The sequence below is a fragment of the Rhagoletis pomonella genome, unplaced genomic scaffold, assembly GCF_013731165.1.
Source record: "Rhagoletis pomonella isolate Grant_MI unplaced genomic scaffold, Rhpom_1.0 Rhpom_scaffold_00003, whole genome shotgun sequence".
NCBI lineage: Eukaryota > Metazoa > Arthropoda > Insecta > Diptera > Tephritidae > Rhagoletis > Rhagoletis pomonella.
Window position 1 is genome coordinate 85,619,336 of NW_023458557.1, and position 14,299 is coordinate 85,633,634.

Here is a 14,299-nt window from a genome sequence, read left to right on the forward strand (position 1 = left end):
AGCAGCAGCAGCAGCAGCAGTTAACGAGCAACATTGTTGTTTTGCAAGTTGAGTGGCAGCGGTGACGCCAGCATACAAGCCAACAAAGGGCAAAATTCGTAATAATAAATGAGAGTTGAAGTGCAGACAGACAGACAGACAGACAGACATAAGACAAGTGCAATGACATTTCCGGCACAAAAGGGAAGCAAAAAAAATGGTAGTCAGAGTAGCAAATGCCAAGTTGGTAGATGAATTTTTGTTGTTTTTCAATATCGATTTTGTGACATTGGAAGTTGAATAAAAGTATTTTTTTTTTTTGGAAATTTTTTTTTATGTTCGATTCATGCGTTTGACAGTTCAATTCGTTGCATTTTTTTATTTTTAAAATATTTTTTTTTTTTTTATTGAATCGATTTAAAATTTTAAATGCATTTTTTCATCAGGGCCATTAGTTTAATTTATATTCCATTTTATTTATTATCATTTTATGCCAACGCATATTTCGTTATTTCGCATTTTTGTTGCATTTCAGTCATTCGTGGACGACATGACATGTCGCGCGAGCCGAAAATCATCGGTTATAACGAGATGTGTCAGTAGATGCGATGTCATCATCATCATTATTGGCATGCAGTGCATTGAACGATATGTCAAAATTGGTAGTAGTAGGAATAGTCGTTGGAGCAGTAGCCGCCACCGCCGCAATGATATTAAAAGCGTCAGCAATGAACGCCGTCACCGTTTCGCAGTTGGTTGTCAAATTCATTCAAGCAATCACGCAGCGAGCGTGCAAAAGTTGTTCATCAATTTTTGGTGGTGCGGTCACGCGCATACATGCGTCGTAGCGTACAAATTAGCAGCAACAACATTGGCATTGGACCGTTGTAGGAGGACGTCATCGTTGGATGGGAGGATGTTGTGATGCCGACAGCAGCAGACAGTTGTTGTGCGAGTTGACATTTTAATTATTGGTCGCAAACAAATGCATTCACGTTTTCATGGCATAATTTCACATTGTTGTGGGTCGTGAATAAATAAAATAGATAAAAATATTTGTTGTAGAATTTGGAGCCGTTGCCACACGTAGCCAGGCGCACACGCACACGCATACAGTTGTAAAAATGTAACGTAGCAGGTAGTCAGTGCCGTTGATGAGAACGTCAACGAAAAAAGTTGGAGGGGAATTTGTTATTAGCTAAGGATACCTTTACCTGCTTTGAATAATTGATTTTGTGATTGTAATGCAAAAAAATTTTGTTTAACAACAAATTGTTTGCTCAGTGATTCCCTAATTGTAGACCGCAAACGCAGTTTAACCAAGTGATTGCTTTTTTTTAGAAGTGAAATTTAATTTAAAATATTATTATTATTTTTTTTTTTAATATTATTTATTTTAAAATTTTAATGTATTTGTCGGCGTTTTACGTTTAGTGAATTCTTCTATTATTTGTTTATTTTAAAATTGATTTTTTTTTTTGCTGAAATGAGAGAAAATTAAATTTCAGTTAGACGATTTATATGACACTCATAAATGGCCTCGCCTGGAAAAATGTTGAATTTTTTGGGGGTGAAAACGTACACAGATAAACTGCAGACGTTAAATATTGACAATTTTTACAAAGCACCAGCAGTTTTAGTAACATTTCAAATCTTGAAATAATTTTAGAACAATACTTGCGAAGTTTTTTTAGTACTGCGCAGTACGTATCGAAAATTGCGCTTAAAACTTAAAAAAAAAAATGTGTCCTCAAAAATAACAAGACTGTTAAAATTAGTACTAACTTAGAAATTGTTAGCATGTATAATCAGTTTCTTAGTACTATTTTTAGTACAATTTTTTATTATTTTACTGTTTACATTTACCATTAGTCTCATTTTTAATATCTACAGCCCTTGATACTAATTGCTCAGTATCAAATTTTAAGCTTGCATTTAGATTAAAAAATTTGTACTAAAATTACTACTGACTAAATAATCACAAACGTGTATTTTTTACTGGTTTAAATACCGCTTTTACTACCCTCTAGCACCTCTTTAGGCACCAGTTTTGGAAACCCTTTAGCGTTGGGTGCCAAAAGTTTAGTACTAAATGAGTTTGAATTTGCCGCCGAATTTCAAACTCAAAGCAAACAGAGCGGATTTTTATTTATGTGCAGTAGTTTTAGTACTATTTTTGTAAATTAAACTTGAGTTTAGTAGAATTTTAAGCTTGATATATATAATTTAGTACTTCACAAGTACAAATTTTTTATTATTTCCAGTATCAGCAAGAAAATATTTTAGAACTGCACTCTGTACTGTAGGTACCGAAAATTCCGCTAAGATTTTAAATTATCCATTGACACGGATAAAATGCGGATAGTATGGATATCCGGTTAATATTCGTATGTGAAATTATCCGGATATCCGGATTTACGAATATTCCGTTATTCATATTTTCGAATATAAAAAAAAAAAATAAAAAAATCAACAAATTTATGAAAAATATTCGTTTATTCAATTATGCGCACTATATAGTGAATGAGCTCTTGACGGACTTAAACTTGACCCTACGTTTTGTAATATTTTATCACAATATAAACAAATGGCACTATTATTGTTGTCATAACTTTTTTGAAAATGCTACAATTTAGTACAGCATTCACCGCGAACAAAAGTATCGGAGCAGCTTTAATTATTCAGTACATATATTTTAAAGCCATGAAGAAAACTCGTGGTCATTTTTATATATTTTTTGAATTTTTACGAAACAATATTTTCATTTCCCAATACCAGGCCGTCATACATATGGAGTAACGAAAATTCAGATATTCGGATATCCGAATATTATCTTAGCTTCTGAACATTCGGTTTATTCGGATAGTTGAAAAATCCGGATGAAATTCCCAGCCCCAGTAATCAATGATTTAAATACCATTTTGCTACCATTTTTAGTACCTACAGCTTTCGAAACTGCTGGTTTAGTACTAAAAGAAGTCGAATTTAAAACTCAACGCAAAAACTGTCGAATTTTATTTAGCGGCAACAGTTTTCGTATGCACTTTTTTACTTAAATTGAGTTTAGTACCATATTAAGCATAAGTAAATAACTATTTAGTAATCTTACAGCCGCATACATGTTTATGGATGCACTGCTATATCTAGTAGAAGTTTTGCACTAAATTTTTACTAGCAAATAAGAAATATATTTATTTTTATATTTTTAGTACCAATTGATATTGCGTGCACATCCCTAAGAAGGACACAAAATTACTTTCTAACTAGGTGAACACAAATATGACATACGCGGCAGTGGCCTAGTAGCTGTCATATTGGCTTCTCCAATAGAAGGATTTGAAAAATGTCTACAAAAACTTTTAGAGGAGACTTTAATTATCATTTTTTAGCCTTAAAACTATTACCTAGTGATCCGTATGTCAGATTTAAATTCATACAATCTATCAAGGTTAAGGTCAGTTAGGCCCAACATGGTTGTAAATAATTCCTCCAAGGAACTGTTTTACAGTGCTAACAGTGTGCACGAAAATTAAACTTTTTATGTTTGAGCAAGCCGACGAAGTCAATTCGGGTACGCTGAATTTAGTGTTGATTATCCTTTTTTCTAGCCTAGGTCATTCAATCGGTTAATATGAAATTCATGTTTTTAGGCGGGACCCGAATTTAGCGAAATTCCCGATTGCTCTGAAAATTCGTACTGGAAAGCAGTACGAGGAATACGAATTTGACATTGCTTTTGCGATCCGACAAATATTTAATACACCTTTCGTACCAAAGACATCGAAAAATTACCAAAAACGGCCAAAAACGTAAATTTTTGTGTGGAAATTGCATACAATTTGTTGGAAATACATTTTATTTTTGATTTTATTAACCGACTTCCCAAAAAGGAGGTGGTTATCAGTTCGTTCGGAATATTTTTATTTTTTTTTATGTATATTACCGCATAACTTTGGACCACGTCAACCGATAATTCTTTTTGCATCGGAAAGGTAGTGTCTCAGAGGTGGTCCCATACTAATCTGGTTGGGATCCGATCGGTGGATCATGAGATATATATATTTATATATATATATTTTTTATATGAGAATTGAAGTCTGTTTTTTTTTGCTAAAAATTACTTGTAATTTTATTTATTTTTTGACAAAAATTCTTTCCTCAAAATTTCACCACAATAAGAACTAACTAGATTAGTATGGGACCACCTCTGAGACACTACCTTTCCGATACAAAAAGAATTATCGAAATCGGTTGACGTGGTCAAAAGTTATGCGGTAACATACATAAAAAAAAATTAAAAATATTCCGACGAACTGATAACCTCCTCCGTTTTTGGAAGTCTTTTAAAAATCAATGTTGGCTAGTCTGACAGCAGGAAGAGCCACAGACTCATATACATACAATGGCATTAACGCTTAAGGCCAGTTACAAAGCTTGCTAGGAACGCGTAATAGGTTTACCTTGAGTTGGGTTCTAGCCCAAGAGGAATTTGATAATTGATTTGCTCGCAAGATGCTGACTCACTCCAACAGAGGAGTCTATATGGGCAACATCATTTCTGTGCAAATAAAATAAGACTCTTAAAACGTACAATAGAGGATGGTTTCAAGAAAGTTTTTAAGGCCGACAAACGATCGCAATTGTTATGAACGTAAGCTCGTGCTCCAACCCCCATTCGACGCTCCGTGACGAGGAGGGAGTTCATAATCGTTTTATGAAATTTTAATTAAAATTTTTACTTTGGCAATTTGAACTTTACAATTCCAAAAGATAATTCCTTTGCTTTTGTAAAATGCAAGAAGCAGAAAGAGCCGTTTTTCTCAATGGCAAATTGAAACAAATAAGAATTTATCCAGTAAAATCTTGCAACTTCCTCTTAAGTTTTTCCTCTCTCAACTTCTCCTACTTTGTAAATTTCATGCAAGTTTTTCCGTACAAAAACGCCAAAAGATGATAATTTGTAACAATTGTTACGAACTATTTTAAACTACTAGTACGTAAACATACAGAGCTTATATTTTATGACAATCAATCAATTGAGCAACGTACTACTTAGTTGTGCTTTTCTATCATAAGGTATTGTCGCTAACTTGCTTTCGCTCTAATTTTTTGACAACTAATCATGTTGCCACTTTTCAGTAAATGTACTATATATATAGCTATTCGCCAGTTAAAAGGTGTTTGAAAACCTCGAAACCTTTATTCAGTAGAATAAACAGTCGAATAATGTTATTCATTCGATATTTAAGTATCTGAGATTTTAGCTGACAATTCAAAAACCGGCCCTAAGTCACATCTACATCATAGCCATCATTTCTGTCAGCAAATTGTGCTTTTTGATAGCATGTCAATAATCAGAAAAACAGCAAAAAAAAACACACACAAGCTACTTACAGGTAGTTACAATAATTGATTTTTCAAATTTAATAGCTTTTTACTCCTAATCGATTCAGACTACAATACTACATACACAAACAACTTTTTCGAAAGGTCTAGCAACCAATACACCAACACACATATATTCAACGAAAGGTCTACCTACCAATTCATGCCCGTATCGGCCATTAAATCCTAACAACGCTATCGATTGAATCACAAAACAATTAGATTCGTATAATTACGTTGCGCTTAGTTGACTGCAAAAAAAAAATCAAATTTATTGGAGCAAACACTAATAACAGTAATAACAAAAAAAAACACCTAAAAGCTTGAAGTGTCAGTTGTTATGAGTGCAATATAAAAAAAAGTACTAAAAAGCAACTGCATAGTTTTAGGCGCAAATGCCGTTTGAGTGGCTGAATGTAGGAAATGAATGTTGCAAGCAAATGCCAATTAAATTTTATCACAAACATTTAATCGACCCGTCGTCTTACTTGTCGTTGTTCTTCTTATTGGCGGGCCAAACGGCAAATATTAAACGTAACAGAGGACGGAGTTAAAAGTGAGCGGAAGCCAATGAATTGTTTGTACTGAGGAAATGACAGGGAAAGCATGAAATGAGCAGTCAAGCATAAATTATGTGATTAACGTATAAGAAAGTACATTAGGGTTCTTGTTGTTCGTGTTGTTTTGTATACTATGGCATGTCATGTTAAGTTATGTTATGTTATGCTATGTTATGTTATGATGTGAAAGATGTATTCTTTTTTATGTTATTTTGTTTTATGTTATGAGTTAATATGTTCAGTTATGTTAAGTCATATTATGTAATATTGTCTATGTTATATGATGTTAAGTTATGTTATGATGACAAGTGTTGTGTTTTATTACATTATGATGTGTTATAATTTATTAAACCATACCATATAATGTCTTGGTATTCTATGCTATGTTATGTTAGTTTACTTTATGCTAGGTTATGTTATGTTAAAATATGTTATGCCGTGTTGTCGTATACCACGGCATATTATGCTTTATTTTTTATGTCATCTTATGTTATGCAACTTTATGTTAAGTTTTCTCATGTCATGATATGTTATGTTACTCTACTTAAGTTTTTTAAATTATGTTATGGTGCTATGTTATGTAACTTTATTTTGTGTAACATATGCTATTCGGCCTTAAATTTTAAATTTGTAAACATTTTTTTTTTGTTTCCTTACATAAATTTTATTGTATTTTATTTTATTTTGCTATTTAAATTTTATTTATTGTATTCTATTTATTTCTTAAGGATGTAATTTTACTCCACTTTTATTCACATAGAAGCAGCTCAAAGCAAAAGCGCCGAAAATTATCAAAGTTGAATGAGAGCAACGAGACTGAAGTACCAAAAAAGGATAAAAAAAAATTGAACAAATCGTTGAAATTGCAGACCAAACCGGAAATGTTGACGACAATAAATAGAGATAAGGGTAAAGAGGGTAACAAGCCCGACGAAATTGGCACAGCAAATGCAAGGACAACTAAGATTGGTTGAAGGTAGAGTTTTCATGCAATAAAAGTGTTTTTGTATCAAATAGCGAGCGAAAGCACCAAAAATTGTCCTCTACTTTTTATTGTGCTGATCACCACACTCATTGAAATTTCGCTCTTACCGCTCCGACAGAAGGCAGTCAAGCAACAAATAAACTCAACAAGCAGCAATTAAATGGCCAAATGCCAAATTTGGAAATAAAAAAGTAATTGAGAAAAACTAAAGAAAAAAAAAAAACAAAACGGGAAAAGTACTAAAAGTGATGGTGTAAAAATCCAAAAGAACCGAAAGCAAAGAAAAACAAAACTTAAGAAAATTAGTTAATAGAAGAAGCATATCGAGCGCAGCAAATCGCTTTTGGCTTAAGCTGAAGGCCAAAGGACAGGCAAATCGTTTTAGCCAAAAGTCAAGCGTGACAAAACAAATACCTTACTAATGCCATGCCATGCCGATAAACAGAGAGAGAGAGAGAGAGAGAGAAGCGCACATGTAACACATAAACATATGTACTAGGAATGTATGTATGTACGAATAAATGATTGTGTGTATTTCTATACAAACACCATCAGCGTATAGTTAATGCAACCTGCAACATTTTTTTTTGTTGACAATTTTTTTTTTGAACACCTCGCCCACGCCTGCACCAGCCATTCAGCGATAAAGGATGTGAAATCAGCGACAGCCAGCCAACCAGTCGCAACACAGCCGGGCGCAATCATCCGCAATGGCAACTCATTTGGTGGCAACAATTGCTTGATAGAGAGCGGGCGAGTGAGGTGGGGCTGTGGTGCGGCGTAGTGAGCGCGCGCTGGCGTGTTTGGCGACAGAATCGATTCGATTAACGAAATGAAATTTGCGCCATAGTAAATTACAAATTGAACGCCCAAATGTATGCTATGAAGTTCGATTTTTTATTTATTTTTTGTTCGCTGGCTTTGCTTGGATGTACATACTAAATGCGATTTTTTCGATAGTGATGTGAACACGGAGTACATTATATATACATACTTAAATATGTATATGGCACATTCCACGTTAACCGGCACAGGACTCTACCCAAAACTAACGTTGATGGATCTTAGTGTTCGTGGACTTAAAATGTTTGCTACTGTTCGCTCATTATGGGCCAGTGTGAGCTTTTGGAAATTTTCAAAATGGCGGCCGAAAACCGGAGAAAAATCGAAATCTCGAATTAAGTAATCAGCTACCCCAAAAACCCTGGATGCAAAATGTCACAAAAACCAAAAAATAAAAAAAAAGCCCGCCATTTTGAATTTTTAAAAACTGATTATATATTCGTAATCAGCACCCTCAAAAACCATATATGCAAAATGTAACGAAAGCAAAACAATTTTTAGATGTAAAATTTCTCGAAAATCAAACAATTAGAAAAAAATAATATATGTGTCCGCCATTTTGGATATTTAATAAATGATCACAGAGACGTAATCAGCGACTCCAAAAAGCCCAAGATGCAATGTTACGAAAACCAAAAGATGTTTAAAAAAATAGGTCCGCCCTAATGGAACCGCCATTTTAAATTAAAAAAAATAAAATTGATTACAGTTTCGTAATCAGCGACCCAAATTTTTTTTCTTAGGTTTCCAGTCGCCATATTGAGCTGCCATTTTGGAAATTTCCAAGAGCTCACATTGGCATATAAAGGGCGCGATCAATACCAAATATTTTACGTAAATTTTAGGCAGAGCCCTGTGGCGATTGACGTGGAACGCCCCGTATATATGTACTTATTTGGCTAGTTGTTACCTCCATACTCAAAAAATTCTAAAAAAAAAATTAAAAATTTGTAAATTTCAACTTCGGTGTAAAAAAATTCATAACTTCATAATATTGCGCAATACTCAGAGCTACAATTGTGATTTTTTTAATTTTTTTTTTTGAGATGATATATTTTGGAAAACTAATTTTATTTCAAAAAATTTATATGTGAAAAATTTTTCAAGAAAAAAAAATTTTTTTAATATTTATTTTCATAGAGAATTTTGTTGTGTGTATGTGTGATTTTCTTCAAATTTTTTCCTCGCCCCGTTCTCGAGATATTTGGAAAACTATTAAATCGATTTGTTTTTGTTTTTGTGCTGTAAAGTTTTTAAAAATGTATTTATTAAGCTCAAATATAACATTTATTTATTATTTATGTTTGTGCATCAACACTAAAAATTTGAAACATATCAAACACATGAAGTGCGAGCGAACCCCGTCCGTTTTGGTATGGAACGCCCCATATACAGTGTTGTGGCGCCAAGCTATTTGCTATTTCCATATCTTATGGGCATTTATCATATACTTTTCCTGCTGCTAGCTTCAAATGTCACTGCTAATGCAACAAGAGTTTGGTTGAGAGCATACATCGCTATAGTACATCTAAAAATATCAGCGACTTTTCCTACGACTTTCCAAAACTTCGTTCTTATCAATCCTACAACAAAATTTGTATCTGCTTGCTTTTGGCTTCTTCCTGCTTGTTCTTCGTCTTCGTTCTATTCGCGCTTTTGTATTCTCTATAATTTTTCTTGTAGTACTTAAAAAATGTTTTCTTTTCGTATTTTTGTTGCTGCTTTCTCGTCTCGACAATGTCATTGTAACGTGCAATCAATTTAATTGCAATTGATATTTGCGACATCGCGCCCGCCACTATTTGTTTGTGTATGTTTCCTTTTCTTGTGCTTTCATACGTTTTCTATTGCACACATACTCGTACATATCCGCCCAGTTTAAGTATTTTTCCTTATGCTTGAAATACAATACCGGCGAACGGCAAACTTCGCTGAATTGGGCGATGCTGTCGTTCACCGTTCGCCCAACTATTTCGCCTACTTAAACAGAATTAGAGCGGTAGCGAAAACAGCTGATCCCATTTGGTCGCCTTTATAATTTGGGTGACCATATTTAGAAAAAACTAAACCATATTTAGAAATGAGGAAATGATAACAAATATAAATGTAAAACAAAGAAAGATTATTATAAATAATTTGTTTCAAGCCAGATTTAACGAATCCACAACTATATTTTTCAAACAACAAAAAAAAAATCGTGTTTAGGTTGTTTTCTTTTTAAACTTTGAAAGCACAAAACAAATACGGCCACCTTTGGCACGCACAGCTGTCATCGCCCAGCAGAGCGATAGAAATAAATCTATCGCCATGAAACGCCGCCAAGCGAACTTCGCATTTCGCTTTGGCTGTGTTCAATTTCATATGCTTGCGGGTGTTCTAATTTTGACAGCGCGAATTTCGCTGTGGTGAGTTCGCCGTTCGCCGGCATTGTATTTCAGCTATTATCGCTTCTTATTTCTATTTCTTCTATTGGCACATTCACCACATTTGCGCCGCGCTGCCAAAACAAATTTGCTATTCCGTCGTGTCATTTAGTTAGTCGATGACAACAAGCAGCAATGTAATGGGGCCTTGTACAGCTCGTTTAATATTGCACCGAATTTGGGTCTTAAGCATGCTTTGCTTTAATGCCGATAATCCGTGAATTTGAAATTGTCATTTGGTTATCAAAATTGAAGATATTGTTGTAATGGAAGCGAGTTTAATAAAAAGGGTGAGAGATAAAGTTGTTCATAAAAGTATTTTTTTTTTCAAAATGAGAATTTTGTTAAAGTTAATTCAAGGCTGTGTTGAACTCTAGATCATCCACTTAAAATATGTTAAAGAGAAGAGGGAAATTTGAACCACCCTATTATACACATGTATATCCAACCGGCGGAAGTAGCTAAGGAGAAATAGTTTACAACTGCCTCGGGTTTTGTTTACCTCGGGACGTCTGGTCATGACAGACCAAATAAGCTACGGATCCCGCAATTGAGTTTTAAAAGGTATCTCGGAACTAGAATGCATCGAAGCTGATGGTTGGCGAACGGTTCTGAAATGGCCGAAGGAGTAGGAGCTGCCAGTTTAGTGCTCTGAACAGAAAATTTACAGGCCCATTAAGCTACTGGGTGGTTGGAGTTTTTTCACATTGGAATTTACCGGTGCGCTACGGCCATGGACGACATACTTCACCACAATATTTGTTAACCACAGGGCTCGCCTTGTCAAGTACATGGTCATAAGACCGAATTGAATAAAAAAACAACAAACATATAGACAAGGACGAAGAGAAAAATGAAGAAGAAGAGGGCAAGTCGCTTGCTAGAGTTCTTAAGGAAAGGGCGATTAACGACTCCCACAGTGACGAAAGCAGTGTGATCTACGTGAGCTCGGTGGGAGAGAGAGACATAGATATTTTAGCAAGCCCTGGCAAAGAAGCCGAGACAGTTGAAGATAGAAAGAGATAGAAGAAGGCTCTATCGCAATGCAAAATGGTTTACCCAAAGAATCGTGAGAGCGAGCGCTCAGCGAGCCCGAAAGAGTGACGCTTGCATCAAAGCGCGCACTGTTCGATTGCGAACCCTATGCATCAAAAAAAATCGAAGGTATGCTAACAGTAAAGTCGAGAAGCACGCTAGAGGTGAGTTTAAAAAGCAGGGCTACGCGTAAAAGGAGAACCCGGCTATCAAGCTGCACAAAAGCTCCACGTACGGGGATAAACTGATGTATAAGCCCGCAAGGCGGGCGACGATAACAGACAGTCGACTTCGAAGGCGCCTATAAAAATAAGCATTGGACAAGCTGAGAAAGCCGAAAGGACAGATGACACCGTAGATCCCTGTGTAAGTCTAAGTAAGGCAACCAGGCAACACCCGACAGTTGCGTTTCTGCATAATGGTGATGCCTACGGGCAGATGACCAACGTAAAGTCTTTATCTTATAAATTTAACTGAATAAAATTTTTCAAATAGGTGGCAACCCGCTTCAGAAATATTTTTACATTAAAAATTCTTAAACCTCTTGATACACGTATTGTAATATTAAATTTATTTTATCAATTTAACTGAATAAAATTATTCAAAAGGTGGCAACCCTTCTCAAAAATATTTGCGGCAGTAACCTTTCGTTACGTAAACGTCTTTAGTTTAATGCCTCTATAGCAATATTTAATTTATCTTAACGATTAAATTAATTAAAATTTTCAAACAGGTGGCAACTTTCCACAAAAAATACATTCTGTTTCTTTCTGAAGGCTTAATCTTAATTTTTTTTCTTTTGACAGCCATATTGCAGTATTTACTTCATCTAATCAATTTATCTAAACTGCAATCATCAAACAGGTGGCAGCTCTCTAATATTGTTTTCTCCATATTTGAAGATAGGCCTCTAGCAATAAATCGGTTAAAACAGAATTCAAAGCCATGCAATAGTTTTCGAGCGATGCGCATACAAACATACAAACAGCCAGACAGGCAGACACAAAAGATCTAAAAATTGTTGTTTTGGGCTCGATTGCTCTAATAAAGATCTGCCATATTAATTTTTCTTTAATATCTATAATGTACATACAAACGTCCGCCTGTTACAATTTTATTATATGAATAGATTTCCAACAAAAAAAAGTGGTTTTCGCAATAAAATCCCACTCACCGGGGCTTACAAATCAAGCACCTCGGCCGCCAAAGCTAGATATACATACAGTATTGGCCAATACAATAGCACCCCCATTTCAAAGTGATATTGTTTGCCACTCATGTTTATTTATTTATTTTTAAGAATTTTCAATTAAAATACTGTTCATTCTCTCACAAAACTCACATAAACTCAAGCTTAAAACTTTTTAAAAGACCGCAAAAAAGTGCAACAAATTTTCACCCAAATTTCAAACTTTTTTCTCAGAAGCGGTAGAATTTTTTTGAATACACAGTTTTATAGCCCATTCAATTTTAGTCTAATAATATGCAAGTTTCAAGTAGCTAAAAATTACCGTTGATTTTTTAGAATTTTTTTCGCCGAGGATGTTGCGGGTCTCTGCCATATAAAAATAAATTGTGTTTAGTCCATATATGGAAGCAAATGAGACAAAAAAAATTCTAAAAAATCAACGGTAATCTTTAGCGACTTGAAGCTTGCACGTTATTGGACAAAATTGAATGCGCTATAAAACTGTGTACTCAAAAAAATTCTAGAGCTTTTGAGAAAAAAGTTTGAAATTTAAGGGAAAGTTTGTTGCACTTTTTTGCGGTCTTTTAAAAAGTTTAAAGCATTGGTTTATATGGGTTTTGTTGGAGAATGAGCTGTATTTTAATTGAAAATTCTTAAAAACAAATAATTAAACATAAGTGACAAACAATATCGCTTTGAAAGGGGGGTGCTATAGATATGTCCAATACTGTATATACTTACACAGGGCACGTAAAGCCAAAAAGATTTTCCCATTACATAAACAGCTTTTCAATTACAACCGTTCGGAAAGTACGTATACACATGTCCTTCAAGCAGTCAATCAACTCACATTGTTGTTGTAACCACTGTTGATTTTGTTGTTAGTGAAGTGCTTGGAAAACAATAATCAATGTCAAAAACCCACTTAAGCGCAACTGTCAAACTAAGGAGAACAATAAGCACATACACATATCTACATATGTGCATATGTATGTACGTAAGTGAAAAACTGAATTTCCAGAAGTACATACATATTTGTATGCGCAGGAATAGGAAAAGCACTCAGTAAACTCCAATTCGCCAGAAATGGTGGCGAGCGATGACAGCAAACGGAAAAGCAGCAAACAAACAAGTTAACCAGGCAATCGCTTGTAAGGATTTACTAATACAACAAAGCATACACATGTAAGTATTGCAGCAGTTATTGCTGGTTATTTATTTGTACAAAATCTATGTATGTATGCATGTCTGTATAAGTTAACGCATTATGCAATCTATACCATTTCTGTGTACATACATACTTCACTGAACTACACTAGCAATAACAATAATAGCAAATAAGTGCAGCAATGAATGATGGACGGACGTGTATCGCTAGGAATGCTAAAGACGGAGAGTAATAATAACAAACGAAATCAGAAAATATAATAAAAATGAAGAGAACAACAATAATATAACAACAGCAAAGTTAATTTAGTGGCTGATGGCATTGGATTCGGTAGAATGCGGGAAAAGTAGTTAAGAATACGAAATTTGATGGCATTGTGTTGCCATAAGAGAAAAGGCGATACGCCAAGAATCAAGGCGATAATGACAGTGGCAGGATTAAACGTAACGATAGGGGAAAATTAAGACTTCTATTTTGTGTCTAAACCAGAGATATATCTGTTATAAGAGAAAAGAATAAAAGTCAGTCAATAATTATTAAATAAGATGCATATTTTTTGAGTCATCTATTATAAAGTCCTTTCATAATAATTGTCAGAGATACATATTTTTAAGTCCTGAAAGACTTTTATTTTGAGACCTATATTATAGAAGTCCTTTGATAATAATTATCATTGGGATAAATATTTTTAAGTCTTCAAAGACTTTTATTTCGAGAGTTATATTATAAAAG

At 34.3% G+C, this 14,299-nt stretch overlaps 1 protein-coding gene across 1 annotated transcript in view; it reads right to left on the minus strand.

Moving 5' to 3' along the window:
• The window catches only part of LOC118735705 (tyrosine-protein phosphatase Lar), a gene marked incomplete at its 3' end in the record, with an annotated part of 988,245 nt that overhangs the window by 606,508 nt on the left and 367,438 nt on the right, over nucleotides 1-14,299 (minus strand).